At 40.3% G+C, this 26,672-nt stretch overlaps 1 protein-coding gene across 2 annotated transcripts in view; it reads left to right on the forward strand.

Moving 5' to 3' along the window:
* SLC35F1 (solute carrier family 35 member F1) overlaps positions 1 to 26,672 on the forward strand; it is a 224,625-nt gene that overhangs the window by 79,977 nt on the left and 117,976 nt on the right. The gene's annotated exons all lie outside the window — the stretch shown is intronic.

Genomic DNA, 26,672 nt, shown 5'->3' on the forward strand with positions numbered 1-26,672 from the left:
ACTCAGAAATCTGTGATTATCAAGACTCCTCTGCTATTTTTTCCCCTCTTCTTTAGCCTTGTGTAGGAAAGAAAGAAATTTAAAAAAAAAAAAAAGTCTCCTTCTCTCCCAGACTGCAGATATTCTACCTTGTCTGGCTCCTCTGATATTCAGTAGCATTGCCGTGACTGCTCTGTCTCTGATCTACATGTCCTCCATCCAGCTCCAGCCTGTCTGTTGCTCTGTCGGGATTCAAATGCAATTTCTCACTCTTCACAGGAATTATTTTTGGAACTTTAAAAATACTCCATCCGTAATACGGTGTTCCTACGCGAGCTGCCTGCCTTGGGAGGATGACTTGGAGGAGGAAAGCGAGGCTACAACCTCCCCAGCAAAGCTGATACAATGCTGCCTTTGTAGCTGGCCCCTATTCATGCATGGCTGCAGCATAAAAGAGCAACCCCAAACTAGTCCCGCTCTTGGGTCTGGTCCAAGACCTGCTTGGAGGTGAGAAGGGGGTGCCTAAGGGAAGGATTCTTTACAAATTACCTGTACTCTGCCTCCTTCTTATGAGCAGTTAAAAGGTCTTGTTGGAAGATGCAGAAGTTAATGTTTGGAGCTGATGATGCTTGTTACTTAAACCTGATAGTAGCTCCTGAGTAGGAGTGCCTCCATGAATGGTGGCAGGCCATGTTCTTTTCTCATCTTTCTTTATTTTCTTTGGTCTTTAAATAGCTTCAGACAAAGAAGTAAAGATTAAGTCAGATGCTCAAGAAAGGTGTCTTTTCTTGTGAACCCACCAGTGGTCAGTATGCCTTCCTAGAAAAGCATCCCTGTTCCTGCTGGCCTGAAAGCCATACCACGCTTGGTAATCCTGCTGCCTCCAATCTGAATAACAGTGGAACATATCTTTGTGACCACTGGGTAGACCTAGAAGCATCCCACCATTCCTCTTGGCTGGTCACAGCAACAAGAAGCCAAGTTTAAGTACTTGTATGGTTTCCTCTTCCCTTAAGGTACTGAGTTTCTTTGTTAAGCAGACAGTTACTTTGATTCCACAAATAGAAATTAATCATCTTTCTGTGCAAAAGGCAGATACAAGAATAGCACCGATCCATTTGAGTGGCATCTTATGGGTCTTGCGTGATTTTTTTTTTTTTTTTGTTATATACGTGTGAGTGTGTGTACGTATGTGCACGAATAGAGGTCTTGCAGGATACTGTTGTTCTGAGCAAGATCATTGATTCTGACATGTTAAGAGGTTGGGGTGAAAGAGAATGGAAATCAGCTTTCTAAAACAGAGGCCAGAAGAGATATGTGCCATTGGTGAGGTAGGAGTGATCAAAAACTATTGTGAAAAAAGGGTAGGTTACAGAAAAACGTTTGCAGTCTCTGGGAAGAAGCACTGGTACTACACAAGCTGTTGCAGTGTGGATCCAGTTGACATTGCTTTTGAGAGAGAGGTATCCACAGGTCTTTTGACAGCAGAATTCCTCAGTTCAGAGGGGCTGACAGTTAGGTCTTAGAATCCTCCCTGTAAAGCCCATGATAATTAGGGGGTATGAGCCAAAATGGGCTCTGTGTGCAACCAACCTGCACTGACACTTTAATTTTGATTAATTCAGAGAAGGACCTGCAAGTAAAACTTAGTGTGAAACGAGATTACTTTCATGAGTTATGCTTGACTCCAGCCAAAGAGTGCATGTGATATAGATGCTTATCAGCCTTTAAGAAATGTCATAACACTGGAGGAATATAGGCTTATACAGTTAAAGATTGTGGCCCCAGTTGCACTCCCTTGTCTAGGAAGGCTACATAAGTATCCACTTAGCTTTAAGCTTACACTTATAGTCTTTTCACTTCAGAGAGATTTAATCATGTGCTGGAATAATTTCCTGTACTAATACTCTCCAGATGCACAAAGGAGCAGAATCAAAATTTAAGACAAGCAGTTCTTTGCTGTATGTTGTTCATTAGTGTGGGTTGATTCCTGATAAATATTTTAACCTAAGTTCATTAATACAGTTCATAGGTAAATTTGTTGTCTGTACATGTGTGCAAAGTCTTCAAACCCACCCCATACTTGCAAACTCAGAAAGAAGTGTTGTGTCATCTACTCACCTGATCAATTTGTGAACTGTCAGCCCGCAGCTATGAAAACATCTCCAGTTGTTCCATTGGCCAAGCATTGGTGAAGGTTGTTTGCATCTTAAAATTCAAAGAACACACAGAAATTCTCTTTATTTGTCACCAGTATGGTTTGTATGGGGTAAGTACTGATGTTAACAATGATCAAAGGGGAGTTTAGGTAGGTGCCTGGAATCCATCTCTGTTCCAGCCTGACTGAAAGCTCCATCATCTGTGCATCACCTAGAATCACTAACACACAGCAATTAGAGTTAATGAAGGGAAGCTGCTGATATCTTAGACATGCTGACAGCCTTCTGTTTATTTTTTTTTAGGGTAATGGATGGTGCAACCTGTTTTTTTCATTGGAGCTGTGTTTGTGTTTGTGTTTTCATTAACTGCCTTTTTTTTTCTTTTTTTTTTAATGAGTTTAGTTCTTTTGAATCATGAGCTCATGTGCCCTCAAAATTTTTTACTGGTTTCCTCAAGTTATTTCGTATTGGGTTTCCTCTTCCTAGGTTCACAAAAATGGATTTTTCCACCCTGATTTAGAAATAGGAATTGTTCATCTACAACTACTGTCACACATCTCCTTCCTGACAAAGCTGTTGTGAGTCTGCCGGCTCCTTCATTTTCCCACTTGCTCTTTGTTCTTTGTTTTGGTGGCTTATTCTGGATGGATGGCACTTCCTTGCTTGTGTGCTTGCTGCTGGGGTGGCACCCACAACTGGGAGTCAATGGGACAGCCTTTCCTGACATCACCCAGCAGCTGAGGTTCACTTGTGGAGGTATGGACTCCTTCTGGGAGAAGAGCATTTGGGGGTTGCACAAAGAATAGCTTCTTAAATACACCTTTTACATCTTACTTATTTCACAATAGCATTTAAGAAGCCCTTCCCCACCCATTATCTATTGTTCAACTAGATGCACAATTCTGACAGGCTGCACAAATCGCTCACATCAACGGTTAAAGCTGTGCCACTTAACCTTATGCTTCATCACCAGGAAAAACATAATTGTATTGGACATCCCCAGATGTTCTCATTTTAAAAAAATGGCATGTCTGTATTGCTTTTACAACTCACTATTTACACTGCTGTGGTCTTTCCAGATACTGGAGTAGCTTGAAGCAAACTTCTCTGCCATGGGTTCTCATGACTTTTTCTGCAGAGCCAAAAAAGCTTTGTTAGTCAGGAGAAGTCTTAGGACTCTAAGAGTGCTTTCAGGCTCCATGGCTGCTACAACAGGTGTGAGTGCATGTTGGTAGAGCCACAGCTGTCATTATTGTCTAAGCTGCCAACAGAGAAGAACTTGATTATGAATTCTGGAATCTTGTCAGCCCTGTGGGTGTTACCCTGAAAACTCCAGAGACTATCACAGCATTGGTCTCATCAAAGCCATGGTCCCAAAACACATAGCCTAAATCTTCCAGGATGTATTGTAGGATTAAATGCCCCTGTGCAGCAGATGTTGAACACCTTATTCTGCCTGTTTCTTCCAACCACCCATCTCTGAGGTTCTCTCTACAGTTCTAAAGGTCATATGCAATACAGCGAACACTTATTTCGTCATAAGAGGCAGATACTTATCACCAGCTGTGGTTTCTGGTTTCTCTGTCTATCTTTTGGTTTGTGGAAAGCACATTCCACCACCATTCTTCAGCTGCTGGGGCTGTTTTTTATGGAACTCCAAGGCATTGCTAACAGAGAGCCTGGATTGTCAGAAAGTGAGAATTTTGGTTATGGGTTGTTTCAATCAGATGGGCCAGCAAGAAAATATTCCAGACTCTGAAGAGTCATACCTGTACATTATTGGCTAAAATGGGTAACTCATTTATAAGATACATATGAATGTAAATATTAAAAACCCCTGAGAAGCTTGTATGATTTAGTTGTCAGGTGACTACAGTAAACGAAATGTGAGGGGAAAATGTATAATCTTTTGTTGAGAAGACTAATTGGGCTTGAAATGAATGTTTTACTAATAGTTTTCATGTTTTAAATATATCCTCTGATCATTCTGTGTAAGAGCATATCAATAACAGCATAAGGCTAGAATTAGTAGGAAATTTAAAACCAAAATATTTGGGAGTGCAGATGCTTAGATTATACCCATTAAGCAACTTGGTCTAATTATTTTTATATGTACTATTCTTAGTGTTGTGTGTTTCTATCACTTCACCAGCTCAAAGCAACAGTAGTAGGTTAATCTAAATAGTATATTAAATACAGCTGCATTTTGGTGAACTTCCCTGTAAACATAGATATTTCTTTATCACTACCTTGGAAGTCACTGGAAATAATCCTCATTTAATCACAGTGTGCATCACAGTCTTGAGAGTCAGGGAAACAATCATATGCAAAGGTGAGTAACTATCTGTTCTTGGAAAATTTTTCTGTGTTTGCTTCATGATCCATCTCATCAACTACTTTATATGGATGGTGATATATATGTGTGTCTATATAAAGTGAAAGCACCTAAGCAGCAATCTTTAACTAGGTACTGAAGTTTTAAATGACTACATTTAGATATTACAAAGATAGATTCCACCCACATAGAGAAGTCACAGTTAACACTGATTATTGTCCACTTACTGTGTTCAAGAAGGCAGTTGTGTTTCTTGGCTTGAAAAACGCTACTTTATACATTAGGAAGAGTTGAAGAGAGAGACTTTTGATTAAAAAAAGAAAACAAAAATTGGTATGAACCCTTTTAGATTTACCTTCCTGACAAAAGGGTCTGTTCATATGAAGATAGAGAAGGAATTTCTTGCAATTCTGGTCTGTAACTTGAGAAAAGTTGATTACTGCAGCATACACAATGTCCCTCTCCAATCATGTAATTGAACATACATGTAAACTGAGTATTTATGCTGGTGAAACAAGACATTGCATATATCCATGATTTGACATTAATAAATTGTGGAAAGCACTGGGATTGGGGTTCAAACTCTAGGTTATATGCAACTAGAGGTTGCATATAATCAAGTAACACAAATTACAGAACACTTGTGTGATTGTTTATATACATAATGTATTCTGGCTTATGAGTAATCTTAAAATTGTTCCCTGTATCTCACACTACTTGGTTGCATTTTTTTAACTTTTTTTTTTTTTTTTTTTTTTTTTTAGAATTTAAAATCCTCAAAATTATCTTTGGGTGCTTATGGGATCTATTATAGTTAAATTCCAGAAGTTTTTAAATGAAAAATTTATCAGAGGAAGCTGAATAAATAATGAAATAGGCCCAGAGCTGGAGCTTCGGAAGTGGTTTCTGGTGTTTTTACAAAAAAAAACCACACAATTTAAAAAGCCACAGGGTAAACCAACTTAATGCTGAAATTTCACTTTCTCCAGAAAGTGAAAACCTGTCTGTCAACCATGAATTATAGCAATCTTAAAACATATAATACAAACATTTCTAGTTTACCTTAGGGATCAGATTAAGCCAGACTACAAATATTTGCAGTCCATTACAAATGTATGGGGAGAGTTCTGACTTGTTTTTCTAAATAGCTTCAGTTAATTGGCAGTCAATTAACTTGAGATTTAAAAAAAAAAAAAATCACCAAGGAGCGAACAGGCATAGTTCTACAGGAAAATTGCTTCAGCATGAAGACATGTGCAAATAAAATCTCAAAGACATTATTTGCAGAAAAGGAAAACTTCAGAAAAACTTCCCCTGGATAGCAATTTGTGTTTGGTACCTTGTAAGTGCCCTAGCATCATATCAGGATATGTGTTTTATGAATGTAAGGCTTGTGTTCCTGGTGGGGTCTGGCTGTGGGGCTGCAGAGAAGAGGTGCTGGGAGCACTGGTCCGTGCTGTGGGAGCACTGGTCCGTGCTGGCCCCATGTGTGTGTGTGGATGCAGGTGCAGAGGAGGTGCTGGTACTTCCTGGGCAGTCAGACACTTGGCCTTGAGCAGAACTGTGTCAGAGCTCAGCAGAATTTACCCCCAGCAGGAAATCTGGCATTATTTGGCCCTTAGAAACAGGAAGCCTAAGGATGATTTTCTTCCAGGTCACTTCTCTGAAGTTCATTTTTCCCTTGGCTGGTGCAGCACAGGAGACCAGCCACATCTAGAAGCAGTGTCCACTCAGCTCCTCCCTTTCCCATCTTTCTCATAATTTTGGAAGAGAAGTTAATGTACACAACAGTTTGGTTTGGAAGTATTTTTTTCAAACTAATAATCCAGTTCTTTCCCATATAATTAACTGCTTTGAGAGGTTTGTCTAACCATGTAAACAGTTCAAGTTTAAAAAAAAGTTACCATTTGTTCTTTTACATTGTGATTACAAAATTAATTTCATGGAAATAATATATAATATGGATACAATTAAAATCTTTTTGTCACCTTTGTGTGAGTTCAGCTACACCACTAAAAGAATGGGTTATGTACTTAAGCATACAAAAAAAAGGGGATAACTTGTATTGATGTAATTGTATTTTTCAGTAGAGAGACCTTGCAAGTTGAACCCAGCACAAGGAATATACGTAGACGGCACTGCACATGACCTTGAAATTTCAAGACATACACTCATGTTATAAGAAATTAAGCTAGAGGAAAAGGTCTAAATGTCAGAAAGAAAAGGGACTTTAACAAATGAAACCATACATAAAATTTGTTGCTGCGTTATTTCATGGTTGGGACATTACTCTTTCTTCCTGCCTTGCTGTCAGCCGGCCTGATATACTTTTGTTCTGATTAATTGTAGTACCCTTTTGGATCAGACAGGCATTGCTGGTGGAGGCTTGCTAAGATGTGTGGCAAAGAAAATTTGTAGTTGCTGTCTGAACTTCTAGGAGCAGAGATTGTATGGTATAAGATAGAGAAAAACTAATCTCACCAGGGCTGCTGCCATCTGATTTGGAAGAAAATATTTTTTAGTCTGACAGGGCATATGGCTGTCCTGGTTTCCTATTGCAATGCTCTAAGGACTGGATGGGAAATATCTGCAAGGAGTCATGGGAAATGTAGGAAATGTTTTGAATTGCCTGCAATATCCAGAACATAAGTGGAAGTCTTGAAAGTTTAAGGTTTGGGGGGATTTTTTTTTTTTTTAATGTATATTTTTTAAAATTCAGAGCTGATTCACACTGTCAGTAAACACCCTTTAACATCTTCTGGTTGCTTCCCCCATGGATAGAATAGGTGTTGAAGAGGTGCAGAAGAGGTGTCATCTCTGGTTTTCATTAATTTTTTGTTTTCTCATTTTGCTTAAGGTCCATGGCTAAGCTGTTTCCAGCATTCATGGGCACAAGTCTGTCAGAAGTCCAAGAGGCTTTCTTATTCTACTTTACTTAAGTCCTCAAGTCCTCAGCAGTTAAGTAACCTTGTGGTAGGTAGTGTGGGAACATTGATCCCTGTAGAGTTTGTTCTTTTGTCTCAGTGGAAGAACTGTGTTGTGGTCTTAAACCACTCCCAAAAACCTGACCATTAGGTAAGAACTCAGACCAGGCTGGCAGCATGTATATCTGATTTACAGGGGAAATCATTGTCCTCATTCCTAATTGATATTTTAACTATCACCTTACAGCTCCCATTTGTCCTGTAGACCCCATAAGGTTTGTGGGTAGTCTTGCATGGTTTACCAGCTTTTGCCAGTCTTCCAAGTGCTCTGATGGGACTTAAAAGTCTTTGATTTTATTACAGGAATGCATGCTAATGGCAAGTGGCAGAGGGACATTTGGAGAGTTTGGGTTGCAGTTTGACATCTCTACCACTAACTTCAGCTGCTAGATCATTATCACTTGTGTTCTGCAATGATCATTACTTCCTGTGGCTCTGTCTTTGGGTTTAATCAAGAAGAATTAAAGGGAATCTGGGCTACATGCTCCCTGCTGTGAAGAAGCATCCTACACAAAGCAAATTATCTCTTAGACAAAGGAATAGCTCACGGCACCCTTTGTTTTACAGCCTGGCTGAAGCATCCTGAATTGGCCACAAAAATATTTTTATTTGTGTTTCTAATATAATTTTAAAAGATGAACAATGGCTAGTTTCTCCAGTGTCTCCGGGATTCTTATATAAAAATGTTAATTTTGAAAAGTGAATAATATGAAGCAAGACTTCAGCCCATTTGTTGAATGGGACCGTACACTCAGTAAAATATCACTGCCTGTTTCCCTCCTCAGGTTTCAAACTGTACATGTTAGGCATGATAGGCCCCTTCTTTCTTCAGCCTCCGGGGAGCTGTACAGTCCAGCTCAGTACAGTCAAGTCAGTGGAAAGAGTTCAACTTAAACTGGAGGAAAAAGAACTTTTTGCTCTCTCTGTCAACTTTTCCTGAACATGGTTATGGTGTGTGTCTCTTTGCCAGTTTAAGGGCACTGGTGTTAACTCTGGCACTTTGATAAAATAAATCAGCTCACTTTATTCAGTTAAAAACATTCTGTTTTGTTCCTATTGACACAAGTACATAAATCCGTATATGAATGGGCAGTTATTAATTGGTACAGTTATGCCCATTTGGAAAAAAATCACAGAATTAACTAGGTTGGAAAGACCTTGCAGATCATAGAGTCCAACCTATGACCTAACACCACCTTGTCAACCAGACCATGGTTGACTAAGTGCCACATCCAGTCTTTTCTTAAACACCTCCAGGGTTAATAACTCCACCACCTCCCTGGGGAGCCCATCAGGTAAAGAATTTCTGTATTCTTGCTGGACTGGATCACAGACAATGTTAAGTTGGGCCAAACCTTAGAAATAAATTATTGTGCTTAAGACAATGATGGAAAAAGTGTAAATATCCATGTGGAGAAATGTGATGAATTAAAATGAATCACAAAAAAGCAAATATTTCAAAAAAGAGTGGGAGGTGTCACTGTGTTCAAAAGCATCTCTAAGTCATCATACACAATGCAAATTTGCAGGAAATATTTGTCATATTGTCCTGAAAAACATTTGGGCTGTTTATAAATTTAAGTGGGAAATCATAGGCTTTGTACCTGGTAAATTAGGTGGTAAATCTTTGCAAATTCATGTGTAAGAATAGCTTTTTTTCTGCATTTTTTGTCTTGTACTAGAACTAGAGAAGCTAGAACAGGATGATTGATCTGTCAGTCACCTAGGACTTTGCAGTCATTAGGGAAGGTGGAAGTTGAGCAGTTCTAGGAGAAAACAGATAGTGGCTTAAAGTAACTTGTGTAGCACCAAAGACACTGATTGCAGCAGGCCAAATGTGCAAAACAAAGCTGTAAGACAGCATCCATCTCTGTGTGGCAGGGAACAAAATAGCCTCTGTGGAAAAAGGAGTGTTTAGAAGATATATTTAATATTTTGAGGAGAGTATTTTAAGGTGAGGAGTGCGATCAATGAAGAACGAGGAGGTAATGTGAACATAGCAAAAGGCAAGTAAGATGTCTCTGAAGAAAATCTATTTTTATGTATAAATGAGGTAAAATGTGGAATTAGAAAGGTTACAAGTTCACAGAAATCACATTTGGAAAGAGACATAAAGGGGAGCATATGCTATGTGAGCAGTGGAAGAAGGAAAGGATAGGTTTTATACAGAAAGGATCAGTAAAAATAAGACATAGGTAAGGAGGAAGTGAAACTGCAGTGGCTAAGGAGATTGGGAACTGCTTTCCTGGGAAAGGATGAGGAGGTGAAAAGGAGGTGTCTGCATCCCTCTGGAGCAGAAGCACCTGGTCTCACTGTGTGGGGGAGGCTGTGCACATGCTCTCCAAGCTGTGCCTTCTCTTGAGAGATGCAAAACTTGTTTCTTCAGACTCTTGGGTCAGCTCTTCCTGCACTTTATGGAAGGGAATGGGAGACAAGAGAAAGAAAATTAAAATGTTTTCTCCCTTTAATAACAAATACTCGCTGTAGGATTATGCATGACAAAACATAGGTAATATGAGTGTCTGAAATACCTTCAAATTCATTAGATTAAACACAGAAGAAATGTAAAACACTTGCCATGTGCATTTCAGAAGAAGTTAAAACACTGTTTTCTTGGTTAGGCCATTCTGGCTTTTCTGTATTGTGCTGAGAACAGACTGCTCTGCTCTTTAGGGGAAGGTAAAACTGCAGCAAAGCCAGCCATGGTTCAGGGCAGCACACTGCTCTTGACTTATTGTGCAGTTGCATGAGGGTAAATGTGCTGAATTTTTGATGCCAAGTATGTTGACATTGAAGCCCAGCACCAGTTAGGAAGTTTCTGCTTTGTAGTGACTTGAAGTTACAGAGCCTGAAAATATTTCCTTTGACAGAAAAGTAACTGAAGTTTTATTTATTTTTTTTTTTTTCCAAACACCACCAGAAAAGATTTCATTGCACTAGCTGAAATGCAATCAGTCAAATTAGAACTAGCACAGTGTCCAGAAGATATTTATTCTCTAAGGATATTTGTCATTAGCACCAAGAGTCATTTGGATTCTCCATCGGATTATACAATGGGCTACTGAACATTAGTTTCAGCACTATAGTAGTAATAGAGAAATAACTGCTTAAACCACAATTAGGTGGGAATGTAATGCTCCCTTCATGAAAAATTTAGTCATTAATTTTATGTTGATATCTTTTTAACATTATTAAACTGTACACTGGAGACAGTGGTTCCATAAAACACGTTTTTTCTATAGGACCTGTATGACTTAGATGAGTGCAGCCCAGTATGAATTAGAAAGAGTAATGAAAGCGTTAAGATGACTAATGCTATAATTAGGTGTGCAAAGAGCATTGGCAGGCAAACACTGACTAATAGAGTATTTGTGTTTGTGTGTGTGCGTGTACGTTCATACCACATATTCATTTAGTTTTGTGCTGGGTTGCATGAAGCCTCTGAAATCATAATTAGGAGATTTTCTAATGTAATATAATCTCTTTAAGCATATCATGGTGAAGTGGGGCCTACATACAGACATGAATTTCTTCTTTACACAACATACTTATCCTAAAGAAAAGAGCTGTGTTGCATTTCACAGGGCAGAAGTGAAACTTTTCTACAATGCATATAATTTTGATGTAACTTAAATTTTTTTTTGTCTGACTGTTTAAGTCTTATTTGGAAAGATGACTTCCAGTTCCCTTTTGGCCCATGTGAATTAAACAAGCACATTTTAATAATACATGTCTGCATTACCCTGAGTTCAAAAGAGCACTGACAGATAACATCTAGGATTTTTAAAGCTCTCAGCTGGATTTCACTGATGTCATCAGGTGTCAGGTTTTCTATTTGGTATATGATGGGTTTGGGGTTTTTTTATGTTGTCAGTCCTTGTCTTTCCTTTCTTTTAAGTGAAATGATTATGCAAAAACCTTCTTCATGGTCAGCAGCCTAGAAGGCTTGTTCTTCAGGTGTGTGCATTTCAATGATGACAGGAAGAAAAAGCAAGAGACATCTACAGGGATATTAAAAAAGAGAAGACCACAGTACAGCCAGTCCTTAGAGAAGTAATTCTAGGTTCTAAATGGATCAATCAGTGAATAAAATTACAGTGAGTGATGGAATTGTCAAAACTGTTCTTGCAGTACCTCAAAAGTCTTGTTGAAGCTGTGGGCATTGCAGGCTGTAGCTTAGAAAATTGGTCTCTTTTTCAGAAGTGTTTTTGCAAAGTAGTATTACATTGCCCTGTGATCTGGCCACCGCAGCTGTCTCATCTGAGAGGACTTTGCGTCTCTTCTGCATGACACTCATTCTTGGTCCAGATCCTTCCACCACACCTACTCAACTGAGAGGAAACCTTTTCTTCCCCAAAGAAAGTCTTTTTCCCCTGGCCCAAGCAATGACATGAGGCGTTAGAGTAACCTGGTCATGCCCACTCCTAGCTACTGCAAAAAATAACCCTGTTCTGCCCACAACCAGGGCAAAAATATAAGGACAAATATTAGAAGGTGATCCCGAGTCTCCATTTCGATATGGATTCATACATGGTATTTTCCATGCCCTTGCTGGACTACAGAATGTGAAGAAACCAAAGTACAATAACCCAGAGACCTGCTGGAGGGACCAATAAAAGTCCATGCAGGTATTTCTTCTCATTGATTGGTACTGGCTTTCTGGTCCTAATTGAGCTGTTAGAAGCTGGGCCAGGTTTGAAATAGCACAAAAGTGCTTGCAGCATTTCCTAGTGCTTGCTCTGTGGTTGAAATGATGATTGAGAAAAAGGTGGGAGGCTATTCTGTTTGGTCTGGGCTCCAAATAATTTCCATGCCTAAAATACATTACAACCTGTAACCAAAGGTTTATACAAAGCCAGCTGTCCCTTGTAGCTTTTTTTTTTTTTTTCAATTGTGGCTAATGTGCTGGTGCCAGCACTTGGATAAGGCGCATTGACTAAAATCATTGCAGTGCAGTAAAACTTGTGTAAGAGTTGTTTGCACTACAAAAGAACTGAATCATCTCAGATATTTAGGGCAGCACTGGTGTACTGCCATTGGAAATCTTGGATTGAATGAATTTTGAGCTCTGGAATGCAAGATGAGAGTGATTTGTATTTGGAATTGTAAATTTTAAAGGAGGGCTCAAAGCAATGAGCCACTAAATGTGTCATTCTGGTTTTGGGTGGTAAAATTCATAAATTGGATGCTGGTGTTAGAGATACTATTGGAATATAAGAAAAGCCTTATGGTTCTAGTAACTACTCTCTCTCTCTCGCTCTGTATCATTTAAGAACATTTGCCTACAGGCTTTCCCAGTTTACTTTGCCTTCTTTCTTCTACAGATTACAAAATGCTACATGCATTCCTGCAGGCTGCTTTATATTTTTTCTGCAATTCCCTGTTCAGCAGCAAGGGCTGTTTATGGCCCGAATGTCAGATGGGTGTGCACACACAGTTTTACCTACAAGCAAAGAGCAAGAGAGAGCTTTCATGGAGTGACACTTGCATGCATACGCTTACTCTGTGGGAGAGTTTATATAAATCTCATGTACAGAATTATGTACCTGGCAGCAAGTGATAGATGGCAAACCTGTGACAGCAATGCTTGACATCAGCTATGCAAAATATGCTAATTCATAAAACAAACCAATATCACCCAGGTAAAAGCTTTAATAATCATAATTAAAAAATACCTTTTGCACAGTCGTTATTCCAGAGTGCAAATGTATATCCCGTTGTGACAGTGTGGAGGTTTTGGCCCCTTACAACAAGGAAGACACTGGGAGTGCCCAGAAAAGAGCAACAAAGCTAGTGAGGGGTCTGGAGCACTGTTCTTAGAAGCAGCTGAGGGAGCTGGTATTGTTTAGCCTGAAGAAAAGGACAACCTTATCACTCTGTACAGCCACCTGAAAGGAAATGCAGCTTGCACAATGGAAGGTTTAGATTGGATATCAGGAAGGATTTATTCCTGAAAAGAGTCATCGAGCATTGGAAAAGGCTGCCCAGGGAAGTGCACCTCCCTGAAGATATTTAAAAAATATGTAGGTATGGAGCTTAGGGACATGGTTTAGTGGTGGATATGGCAATGCTGACTTAAAGTTGGACTTAATGATCTTAAAGGTCTCTTCCAATCTAAATAATTCTGTAGTTCTTTATAACACTAATGGAAGTTGTTGCACAGCCCAAGCCAGTGTGGGCTGAAAGTGACAACTTGGTGGTCCTGCAGCTGCACCTGCCATGGCTGTTCTTGCTGCTGGGCTGGATGGGCACGTGTCCCAACAGCCAGCTTGGCTCCAGCACATGGCTGCTGGCTCCAGTGGGCTAAGGAGGGAAGGGGGAAGTTTGGGAGGCCTCGTGGGAAGAAGCTATGTGCAGGATCTGTGGGGAAATGCAGTGGTGAGGGCAATGCAGTGGCAGGAGTTACTGATTACACCACACTGAAGAACTCTGGGCATCATAAGGAAGGGCTGCCGGACCCAGTCCCATTAGCAGCCAGGCTCATTCACCCACCTGCAGTACAGTCCTAGGTCTTGTGGCCGCCGAGGTCTAGGCTAACATGGATGGCTGTGTTACACTGTCCCTCAGCCTTTGGAGACCTCTTGGACCAGCCTTCTTTCCACTATGGGGACCTGCCCGGTGGCTGCCCAAGAGAGGGTAAACTTTAAAATTCACACAGCAAAGAAAATCAAGACTTCACAGATGTTGAGCAGAAAGAAAAAAGAACAAAAACAGAACTGCAGATTACCATGGCCATAAAAGTACGTCTTAAAGATCTCACTGTTTGGCCAAGAAACAGCTGATTCAAGTACTTATCATTGCTGAATCTTTTTTTAACATAGCTCTACGTTTGACAGATCTTGTGGTTAATTGATTTAGACCTAGAGGAAGACCTCAATTGAGACTTTGGTTGTTTCCTATTTCATACAGCTTAGCCTAGAGATGAAACCTACTTCTGTCAGAGTTCTTAATTTCATTTTCTCAGCTCCTGCAAGACAGCAAAATGTGCCGTAGAAACAGAATTTTCAAGTGAACTCAGTTGGCAGAGCAAATATAAAAAAGCCTTGCAGGTGTGCAAATGCTCTCAGCTGATGCTGGACTGCTGCTGTATTTCTTGGCACTGAGGTAACACACAGCAGTGTTTTCTGGCCTGTCCCTAAACCAAGAGTTTAGTTTGTCTGGGGAGGGGCAAAGTAGAAGGCAGGGTTTAACATCTGGAAAGCTGTGTGCCCTTCAGCCAGGGGTCACCCACTCTTGCTGCGGGAGATGCCCTCAAAATACCAGTGGCACCCTGTCACCAGAGCTGTAAACAGCTGTTTCCAGTGAGCTACATGACAGGTTATTAATTAGATGTTGCACAGCCTTTAGCAGGGGGTGAACATGCTCCATCACTGTCTGTGTCAGGCATCGGACAAGGAGATTCACAAGGCTTATTATGTCTTTCCTGAGTATCTTGATGTAAAAGCCCAATGTGGCAGGTGGGAGGGAGAGTGTGGAAGGCATCTGGGATTGCTGTGTGGCATCTGTGAGAAGCTGCCATATCTGGGTCAGACAGTGTCCTGTCAGGAAATCTGTAGAGGAGGAGCAACTGATGTCCCTCCATGATCTATTTATCCCTTCTCAGAATCAAAGGAAAGTGAGGCTGAAAGAGATCGTGTACTACAGAGGTTCCCCGCACCTCAGCTGCTTTGTGGAGCCACTAGCAGTTGCAGTAGCTCTTCCTTATCCGAGACCATACAGCTGCTTTGACACTGGAAGCAGGGGAAGAAGAGAGGGAGTGGGGAGGTAGGGTTGTGGAATGTGTCAAAATCTGGAAACACCATCTTCTGCTGCCTTTAACTCCCTCTTAAAAACCTTGAGTGAAGCAGATTTTCTAGCCTTCCTAAGAAATCTCTTTTAATGCCCCTCCTTCCTCATCACCAGAAGGTTTTGCTGTTGCAAGAACAAGGAGATGTGCCCAGAGGCAAGAGGATGCCTGGCTGTGAGACCTGTGGAGGTGGTTCCTGGGAAGATGTCTAGGGGTTTGAACAGGCAATAGGAGGTTGAGAAACTGAGATTGGCTGTGGGAACCTCTATGCAGTGTGGAATCTATTTGCAATTAGCTGATTACTTTGCTGGTACCATTATGTGACCATTATCCCTCATCTGCCCCACCCTGCCTCCTTGTTGATCTCCTGTCTGTACCTGGTTTCAACAGAGGCAGAGGGAGAGAGGCAGAAATCTGATCTGTTTGGGACTTCAGGCTGGTGGTGAGCGCAGGTAACTGCTGCCTCAGTCCATGCACTGTCAGCCTTGCATACCCAACCCATGGCTAAATCATGCTGTAGTCTCTGTATCCCGGTTTTTCACCTGCAAAGCAAAGGTAGCCCTGTCCTGAGTGCTGGGAGTTTTGCTAGACAATGTCAAACTTCCAAGCCAGAGGTAATCAGTAGCCTCCTGACAGGTAGAGTGTGGCAGCCAGAGGAAAGGCAATGGCTCTTTGCCTGCTAAAAACAATCAGTGCAGTGGCATCTAGTGCACAGTGGGCAGAATTACAGATGTCCAGCAGCCCCCCAGCTGAGCTGGGTGTCACTGAGGAAGGACTGTAGGCTGCCTTTTGAGGGATCTCTGGAGCTGGGAGCATATCTGTTCCTCTCCTTCTCTGTTCTCTTGAGTGGAGCAGGGGGCTTCAAGTTTTAGGGCAGATCAGAGCACAGCAAGCTGCTGTTGTCTTCTGCTTATGAGCACTCAGTCATTCAAATGCAAGGTTCTGGTGTAGGGTTAAAAAAAAAAAGGGATAATCTAGTTCAGGCATTGCAGGGAAAAGTGGGTATTGTCAGTGTTCCTGATGGCAGGAGCTGCTGATGAGCCAAAGAAGTTGTAGGTGTTTTAACTGACAGGGGATTAATGTCCAGGCACGTAGTATCTCAGTCACAGCAGCAGCATGTGCTGTCCCTTCTCGAACTGAAATGTACTGGGTGCCAAATAGGCATGTCAGAGAGTCTGGCCTGAGTCTGGCCACAAAAGCCAGTGCAATGCTACATTCTACTCTTTTTTTCACATACAAGAAACAAAATCAGCATGTAAAATGGCAATGAGCAGTCCTGGGTCAGCATTCTTGAGCAAGGAGACACCAAAAAGGACAGTGATGTAAATAAGAAATTTGATGAGTCACTGTTAGGTACAAGTGAAAGTCTATTTCCAGTTATATTTTGGTTCTTACATGGTGAAGTAATCCTGATGGGTGTCACAATGTGTTTATTTGTGTAGGGACCTTGTGTGCTCATTTTGAGCAGCAAAAACGCAAGTGCACACATGTGCGCACATGTGCTGTGTTGTGTGCACACTGTGTTGAATTTTCATAGCAAAGTACAGGTTGGATCTTATTAATACCAAGAACTGTTTTGTTGTTGGGAGGTTTTTCATATAAAAAATGTATGTGAATGTTCTAGATAAGCATAGAAATTTGAAAGAAAAAGTTTACCATAGAATAAATACATTTTTATCAATGGAAAACTTAATTTTGCTCTTACTGAAGTCAGTGTCAATCCTTCCATTGTAGTGGTCTAAACAGCATTGACCCTAGAAACCTTCAGTTTCTAAATGTTCTCCCATTATTGAAAATAGGTAAAGAAAATCCTTTTATGGAAGTACTGGAAACTCTTGGATTTTGCCCTAAAGAAGTGGGAGTCGAAGTCCCCTCCTAGCGGCATGGAAAATCAACCACATCCTTATTCATTTTCCTTTCCTGTGTATTAGCACACATGTACAGCTTGTAGGTACTGGATGAAGCCTTCCAGTCCTATTGATTCTCGGACTGAAGACTCAAGATTCTTAAGCATGCAAATCAGAGCTGCCTAACACTGAAGAGGACTGGAATAATAAGTTTGTGAAAAACTTACCTTCATATGTCACAAAATGGTACATTTATTCTATTGGAATAATTTTCTAGATAGTTTTGTTTTAGAAATTTAATGAATTCTTTACTCTCCATGAGGTGACTTGTCCAAATGTCTCTTAGTTTTTGAAATATTGCTTTATCTGTCAAGCTACTTAAACATTTCTGACCCTTTCACTCTGTTCCTGCAAATCCATTTTTCATCCACCCTGATGTACATGGCCTTCCTTCCTTTCTGACAGGAGTAAAACAAATGGAGGCCAAACTGAATATTGCTTTTAAAGTGTTATTTCTCTGGGCTGTAATATATAGTTAAGAATCTGTTTTCTTCAGACAGAGATTGCTCTAAAGATTACCCACATCTGTTTCTCTTTTCTGTACACATTCATCTGATCACAGGTGATCCATGGGAGAATTTCTAGATGGAGGGGGGATGCTGTGGGTGCTTTGGGGAAGTGCCTCTTCATCCAGTCTGGGTAAGATGGACTTGAAGGTATGCTTTGCTTCTGGAAGCAGAGGAGATAAGACCCAGTTTGTTTTCTTTCTTTGTCTTTGTATTAAAGGATTATTTAAAAAAGAAAAGGAAAAAAAAAAAAAAAGAAAAGCAGATTTTATAGTAAATGATGGATTTCTTTTGAGTTCTTTATAATTCCTTTGGCTATCATCAGATTGGGTGTTGCAATAGCATCACAGTAAGTATTTATTTATAAGATGGAAAAATATTTGATGATACTAGCTGCACAGTTGCTTATCTGGTGGAAACAAATTTTAAAAGTTACAATGGTTGTGAACTGATTTTTTTTAAAGCTCTGCTTGAGATCAAAGGTAAAATCCTTCAATTTCTCAGATAGAAAAACAGCCACAGTGCTACAAGAAGAATTCAGTTATCAATAGCTCTTGGAGAAATTGTTTTGAGAGTTAGCACAGCTTCACTTCATAGCTATCTTTTCTATCTGAAGCCTGTACTTGAAGCATCTGCAGCTGCCTGTACATTGCTTTTGACTCCAGTTAGCTAGGATGAAAAAACTTAATGGTGCTGGATGCTAAATTTGTTATGTGCAAAACTTTTCCTGCTGCCTTCCGGTGTAAGCAGCACACATTCTGCACCTCCTTTCCATTTCTTCTATCTACCACAGACATATTTCTCTCATTAAGTAAGATGAAGTAAGTTTTCATCATTAAAAAAAAACCAGACCAATATGCTTTTCTTAATAATAACCCATTCGTAGTTTCAATAAGGAAGCAGTCTAATTATGGTAATTTTTTATTCCATCTGCCTCAGCCATTGGCAAGTCTGAGATGGGCAGATGTAAGGTAGGGCTGCAGTGTGCACTGCACCAGCAGCATAAGGCAGAGCTCAAGTCAAAGGTGCTTGCTGAGCTGGGAAAATAGGACCTAACAGAAGAGGCTACACGTCAAGGGAATCTGAGAGGGGTGGGAGAAGACCCCGTCTTGGGTAGTAATAATGCAACTGTTTTATATTGTCTTTCTGAATGTGCATTGCCTGATGACTTTTAGGTTTCTTTTTAAATGCCTTCTTACTTGGCTATTTTAATCACTTTTCCTAGTATTCTTCTTCACTTTGTAAAGGCATTGCAGATATCAGGGTAAATTAAATGGCTCTTTAAATAGCATCTAAAAAAAGAAAAGGTGTGAGACAGAAGTGCTCAGAAAGAACATTTCTCTGACTTCTGTGGAATTAATCTTCTGTGTCTGGAAAATTAGGATTTGAGCTGTAAAGAGATTGCAGATTATAGTGCTGTTTATATGAAGAATGAAACTCCAAAGCCTCCTAAAATATGGACAAATGAGATTTGTTACAGTTATGAGAAAATTTCATATGAAGATCTGATACTTCTCCAATGTTGTTGGATGTATAATGCCATTTATGCTCTCTATTATTTGATCCATAAGTGATATAATTGTCCCCTGGCTTTTTTTAATGAAAAGTTGGACAAAGTCTTTAAGCATTAATTAAGTGACAGCAATGTGATAACAACACAAAGGAGTGGAGAGCCAGTGGGTTTGAACAGCCTGTATTGACACTGATGGAGACAGAGGCAGAGGTCAAGACCCAGTAGAGTAGCACTGGGCAGAGAAATCTTCTGTTCTTAAGGAGTGCTCCAGCAGAGATGTGCAGCTGAGATGGTTCCTGGTCACCATCAGAGCAACATAAAGACACCAGAAGAGTAGTGAGGTGTCTACTCACAAATACGCTGTAGCTGTTGTGTGGATTGGATTGAATTAAGAACAGAGCAGGCATCACTAGCCTGAACCTAGCTGACCTAAGAAGCACTGTGGGAGCAAAAAGCATGGCAGCTTGACTCAGCAGTTATTTAGGTAGGATGATAGGGCAGGACAGAAGCCCAGTTCATGCAATTCTCCTTTCATTAAGCCAGCAATGTGCATTGTTCACAGTACAGTCTTGAAAGAAAGGTTCAGCTGCTGTACCACATTAAGGAAACCGCAGAGCTCTAACATGTGATGGCACGGCAGGAGTTCTGCTAGGGGTGTGCCCAGTGTCTGATGGCTCTGCTGTCACCTGTGATTTCTTTGTCTTTGTTGTTGTTTACTTGACTGATGGTACCTGCCAAGGACGATACACCTACAAATATTATAGCTTTTGGTGTGCCTGGTGACAGCCTGCTATGACTCTCAGGACCAGTGTGTCCAGTCAGTTAGGACTAATCCCCTTTCAGAAGCCCCGGGTGTTCCTTTTCTAGTTCATCTTGACTTCACTGTCCTTGTGCTAGACGTTGTACCCCTGCTGTTTTCTGTCAGTTGGTGACTGTTGAATTTTTTACACTGTACATGACATCTGCTCTTCTGTTGGGTGCTGGTATAGTGCTACAGAGCTAACTTGTAGCTCCGTGGCTCATAGGGCTGTGCTACTGCTGGAAGCAGAACTGTTTGCATCCTCGCTAAAATAGTGGGAAGATACCGTGACACATTTGTAAGGCTTCTTTCTAATCTTCTTTTCCCCTAATTTTCCCTTTATTTTTCTCTCTGGATAACCCTGTGGTAAATGTTGGTGGACCGAAAACAACCAGGGCTGCCTTTTTTCCTTCTTCCTTTTTTTTTTTCCTTACTTGCTTTTCTTTGTGTGATGGGATAATTATGGCAAATTGCCAAATATAAAATATCATGCATTGCATATATTTTGGCATGTATGTAGTGTTAACTCATATGTAATATGGAAGGATGGCAAGTGTGTTTTCAGGATTCAGCTGAAACAAACTTTAGCTTGCCTCCAGCTCACGGTTTCCTTTTGGTCCACATGTTGCAAATGATCAGCTTGGTAGTCCTCATTAAAGTATATTTGGCCAACTCCTACTGTATTTGAGAAAAAAAATGAGTTTTGCTTCCTAAATTTGAATGGGCAATGTTCCCCAAGACTGAAAATTGTACTTCTCTTGTTTAGTGGCTAAGCGGTATTTGCTGTTTATTTTTAAAATTTCAGTAGAAGTTGACTCTCCCCCATGCCTGCCTTCATACCAACAGCAGGCATTTCTGCAGCGGTGACTACTGTAGGTTGCTTTGGCTGTGAGATCCTGAAAAGGAATGTCTCTTGAGTGGTTTGTTGGGTTTTTTTTTCTCCCCCCATGTCTTTTCTTCTGGTTGGTATGAATGCCTAAACACAATCTGGCTCATCATCAGGATGCTTTATCTTGGTGTTGACAAATGCTGTCTTCTGTGCAAAATTTTTCTTCTGAAAAAAGAAAATCCAGCTGTCTTAGTGGGTAGATGCAGCTGTCAAGTTGCAAGTGTCAGAGCCTTCTGTAGGTGCATTGAAGACTGCTGGCTGGGGGAGTGAGTCCCGTTTCATTGCACACCCGTGCAACACAACCATGGAAATAAATGGGCAATAAATAAGCGGGCAATTTTTGAAGTTCTTTCTGAATGTGTATTGACCTTGAATTTCAGGACCTTGGATAGTTTGGGCTTTAGAAATTTAACAGTGGATATGTTTAAAAGGCAATAAAAAACCTGATGTAATGCTAAACTAGAAGTAGGGTGGTATTTGTGAAAAGGAGCTGCTTCCAGAAGGAACTTAAGCAAAGGGGAGGAGTAAGGGTTTTGTATGAAAATAAATGTAATAAAATTTTGGTCTGAGAAGACTTGGTGCCTGTGCTTCTCTGTTGTTGCTGTGTTTTAGTCAGTCATAAAATAAATGACCTGTGACAAATGCCTGCTCTCTGTAGTTGCTTGTACAGTGGCATGTTTTAGGGTTGCTCAATCATTGTGCTCTGAAAATGAGAGCAGTTCATGGACTGAAACCAATATCTGTTCTCCTACAAATAACAGAGGTCAGGCCATGCACCCCAGGCCTCTCTTGCCCACCCACCTCTTTCCTTTCTTTAAGCGAAATCACTCTGGGCTTGCTGTCACCATGAGCTGGGCAAAAGGAAATTTTCTCACCCGATTTCCTTTTCGTAAAGTTGTGTTATTGCCTGGCAGCCCATCACAGGCAGGAATGCTCCTGTTTCTCCACACACTAGCCTGTTTGCCTTCTGCCTGTGGGGACCCCTGGTGCCTCTGAGCAGCAGTCCTATCCTCCCTCCCACCTGGCAACAGCCCACAGAAATACAAGCCTAGCAGTCCATAGGTGCATGTGGAGCTCCTGTTCGGCACTGACATGCCTCCCACCATCTTTAGCTTGGATCCAAGCCCCACTAGTTTTCTCTCCACAGTTGCAAATAATTCCTGGATGAATAGCTCATAGTCCCTTGGCTGTGAGCCAGGACTCTGTGCCCGCAGCATCCTTAGAGTTGTCTAGTGATGAATCTGCAAACCTGCTGTTGGGGACAATGAGGCAAGAGTGGGGTGAGCCTTTAACAAAAGGCTAACTGCAGCGCTGTGTCCTGTGACGCTGTTTACTTCTCATCATTAATGCTCTTGCTCAAGTAGATGGTTGGAGTTTAGTGCTGGACTTTGTGGATGCCTTCAGCCTCATCTGTTCAGCTTGAGGTTTTCTAGCAAGCTTCTCAGAGAAAGTGGAAGCAGAGGAGTTCAGCAGGAATTTCTGAGGCTAAGTTGGGCACAGCTGAAAAGCAGACCACCCATTGCCTCCCATCAAAGCTGACCCAGCCATCTCTACTCATTGTGAAAGTACATGACACAAACCTTCCAGTCTTCCTAATTTTTTCAATGTCTGTTAGATTCCTCTTCTTAATAATAGCGCAGGAAATTCAAACTATCTCTGGACAATTGCAGCAATTATTGGGTTGTTAAAATTTAATATCTTATCCCACTATTTGTGGTATGATATTGATACCCATAGGTATTTTTCTGCCATGTATTATTGCTTAATTATATCAGTTATGAATCAGTCAAAAGAAGCAGCTGAATGGACATAGAATTAATTCTCAATTTAGATGTATAAGGGGATAGAGGAAAGAATAATGCTGGTGCTCAGCTTCTTCTAAGGCAGGCTGACCACTCACTCTGAAAATAAAGGGCAGAGACTTCAAAATGGTAATTAAAAAGTGAGTTAAATGAGGCTACTATGCACTGTAATCAGAACACTAAATTTCAAATGTTTCATCTTACTTTTTGCTTTTCAAATATATGTCAAGCTGCAGATTTTTTTTGTGTCACTCAGTGTAGTACTTTGGATATACAAATAGAATTTATTATGTAATATTCCAGCTATACACAACAAAATCTTAAATCTCTTGCTATTCAATTCCTCTTTTATGTTATTCTTCCATATCATCTCTTAAGTCTTAATTTCCAAGTTTCATTAGTAAGAAGAAGGAGAAAGCACATTGTTTTAGAGGCTAGATAATGAAAAGGCAGTTTTGTTTCCCAGAGTATGTGTCAGGTTGAGATATGTATTTACAAAGAAGGAGAAAAAAATATTTTTTTCTAAGAACAGAGCTGTACATGCAATGCCACCTGGGGAGAGGAAGAGTTATAATGATCACATTAAAAGGAATCTCAAAAATGTGAAATTAGTAATCCTCCAACCCTACACGTGACTGAAATTTTAATGTACCCAAAGGAATACCCAAACATCCATTCACACTCTAGTTTTTGCTCTGTGTGCGTTTGATTGCAGCATCAACAGGTCACAGTAGAAACCTATGCTCAGGAAAGAAGGTTCAGCAAAGCTGATGAGGGATCATACTCCAGTCTGTCACATCACAGGTGCAGACCTTTAACTTTGAGAATGCAGGTGGGCAACAAGTAAATCAGAGAATAGCTAAATGCAGAACTTGGGTTACCCGAGAGAGCTTTGAAGACTGACAAGAGATGGGTGACCAGCTTCACATGAGCGGAGCAGGAAGTAGACTAGGGCTCAAGTAGGTTGAATAAGACCGGTCAGTTTTGACTCATCCTGCTTGTTAGACATACAAATATCAATCCTTACAGCTGACCTGGAGGCCCTGCAGCATCTTTACTGCATTCACTAACAGCTTAAGCTTTCTGACCCACACATTTCTCCCAAGACCCTCAGCTGCCCTGCTGAGGGCATTACTCCTGCTTTGTTAGACAATGTCTGTCCCACAGTAACAGCAGAGCCCTTGTGGCTTAATGCAGAGTTTCAACACTTACTGATAGGACAGGACACCAGGGAAATTATTCTCCCTTCTTATAGAAAAAAAACCCCGATCTCTGATTTTGTTCAAGATTTCCCATTTTAAACAGGAATGGATAACACCAGAGACACAAAGGTTGTCCTTAACAATTAGGGGATTGGATGTGGACCTCTGGAAATCTACACTTGCTAAGGTCCAGAGCCACCTGAGAGTCCTTCAGGGCATACACACATTTGCAGTGCATGAAAGAAGAGTCATTTTGCTCATCTGTTCTGTGCTCAGGGTATAAAAGATGCCTCTCAAGGTCAATTACTATGACAACAAAAGTAAGAAGGTACAATTTTCAAGTTGGTTGAAATTGAGATATCTCAGTGGACCTAATGGGGTGGATCACTTACACATGAAGCTTAATAATCTGCCTGCAGTGTTATAGTTTATAAATTGTGGAAAAAAGCACCAAATCTTTCAGAGCTGTGCTAGCCAACAGCACGAGTGTGTCGTCCATTGAAATGTCCTTGGACTGTAGATGTCCATTGAAATCCATCTCTGTACAGTCCTGAGGGTGCCATGGGGAAAAGCAATATTTTTTCAATGTGTGAACTACACATAACATGTATCACTATCATTTTCTCTACAGGCTGAAATTAACTTTTTTTTTTTTTTGTCTATAAATAGTTCTAATTTTTATAAGGTGAAATTTTCAAATCATAGTTTGGCCTATTGGTATATTTCAGCTAAGAGTCATTTTTTCTTCTATGCTTAGTTGGTGTTGTGTCTTTTTTGTGGTCTCAGTATGAATAGAGATTTGTTTCTTTTTAATAATGAGATTTGGACTGCAAAACATGGGCAAATAAATTGGATTTATATATATGTGTATAAATACACACACCTGTATATTATTTTTTGATATCAAGCAGAGAGAGACGTGACCAAACAAATCCAGAGATTGCAAAAGATTGGGGAAAAAAACCCACAGCAACAGTAGCAGGGAGATTATGTTAGCTTAATGGAGAGAACTTGATAAATAAGGTCAAAAAGGTAGAATTTAATTTTATTGATAGCATACGCATGTAGTTCATGTCTCCAGGCTTTTGAGTACAGAACTTCAAAGCAGCCAAGCTGCGACAGTAACTGGTAATGGGGAAGACAAGTAAGCTGAGGGGTAGAAAGATAGAAACAAGTGGTGTTTTAGATGACAAAAGCCCAGGGATGTTTATGTGATCTCAAAACACTGTCCCTGTGCAATATATAGGGATGGCTGTAGGAAGATAGGAGCAAGTTTATTAACAAAAGAATAAACTTTTTTGATTGCTCATCAAAAATATGTGGGTTTTGGAAACTATTTTAAAGCATGTAGTTTGATACTGTTAACTTATCAAAGAAGAGTTGCTGTATGCAGTGAGACTCAAAAGCAAATAATCATTATGCAGACTTCATTCCTCTCCTGGGACCGAGCATTTGACAGAAGAAGCCTTTCAGGGACTATGTGCAATCCTTCTCTAGTGATGGTTTAACATGTTCCTTTCATCCTAAACTGCTGAACAAATAAAACTGTATGTAGGAAAATCAACCTCCCAGATAAAGGTGATGAACCATGAAGAGAAACCCTATTCCTTCAAATCTATTGAGGATCAAATGTAGATATATTTTTTTCATGTCAGATAATGTCTTTCCATTCTGTCTGAGCAGTCATGGCAGAATAAATATTTCCAAATGGAGGTCACAGTGCCAAGTCCAGCAATGCTATCCTTTACCTGGTTGGCTGGCTCTCATATATCTCAATATAATCTGGTTTGGAAGAACATGCTGGATTTAAAATATAAAATATCTCTATGAAATAAATAGTGAGCTTAAACTAGGTAGCAGTGATAGGAAATACTCATTTTTGCATTTCCCTCTTTTTTGCATTTGACATTATTCACTATTTTCCACATTTCCATGTTTGTGCATATGAATGTACAATGAATTGCTGTATAGAGTTGTGTTATATGTGTATTTTAAGAACCCTACTGCATTTTCTGAGCTCTCTCTAACACTTCTGGGAAATCATTCTGCAATTCTGTAAAAAAAGCCTTACTATTCCCACCAGGACCTCTGAAGAGAAGACCAATCCCATTCCAAGTCCTTCACATGGTGAATAAAGCCTCAAGGAAATGCAGAAAAAATAAAAGATCTCCCCTTTCCCCTTTGCTATGCCAGGCAGTGATTTTTCCAGTTGGTATCAAATTCAGAACAAAATGATGCTGTAACAATGTATTATAGCAAAGTAATTGGGTATCCAATTTGTTCTGTAAGTGCATTTTCCCCCCAGTCCCCTAATTTATTTTTCTCTCCTCTGGATAGAAATTTAAGTACAACAGTATTAGAACATAAACTCTTTTTTTTTTTTTTTTTTTTTTTTTTTTTGGTGGGTATTGAAAAAACTCACATGCAGCAAAGATTAAAGTACCTGACAGCTTTGCTCCTGCTCTCTGGTTTATGGTATACACACTGGCATTAAAGATTCAGTAAAGGGAGAATAGCCATTAAACATGCATTGGAATGTTTAAGTAGGGGCACCTCAGTGTCACCTTTTGGGATGCTGCACCCACCTCTGTCACTGAAAAAGACATGTGGGCTGAGGCAGGCAGGAGTGTCCCATCCTGCACAGCAGCTTTTCCAGCTGATTTCTCCTCCATAGTTCCTGCTGTGCATGGCCAGACATTTTCTCTCCTGCCTGATTTTGTAGTGCTGCCCAGTGCTGTTCAATAGCTGTGAATTTTCACAATATAGATAGTTAAGGTGAAAGGGCTCTAACAAGATGAAGTGATTAATATA

The sequence above is a fragment of the Anomalospiza imberbis genome, chromosome 3 (genome assembly GCF_031753505.1).
Source record: "Anomalospiza imberbis isolate Cuckoo-Finch-1a 21T00152 chromosome 3, ASM3175350v1, whole genome shotgun sequence".
NCBI classification, from domain to species: domain Eukaryota; kingdom Metazoa; phylum Chordata; class Aves; order Passeriformes; family Viduidae; genus Anomalospiza; species Anomalospiza imberbis.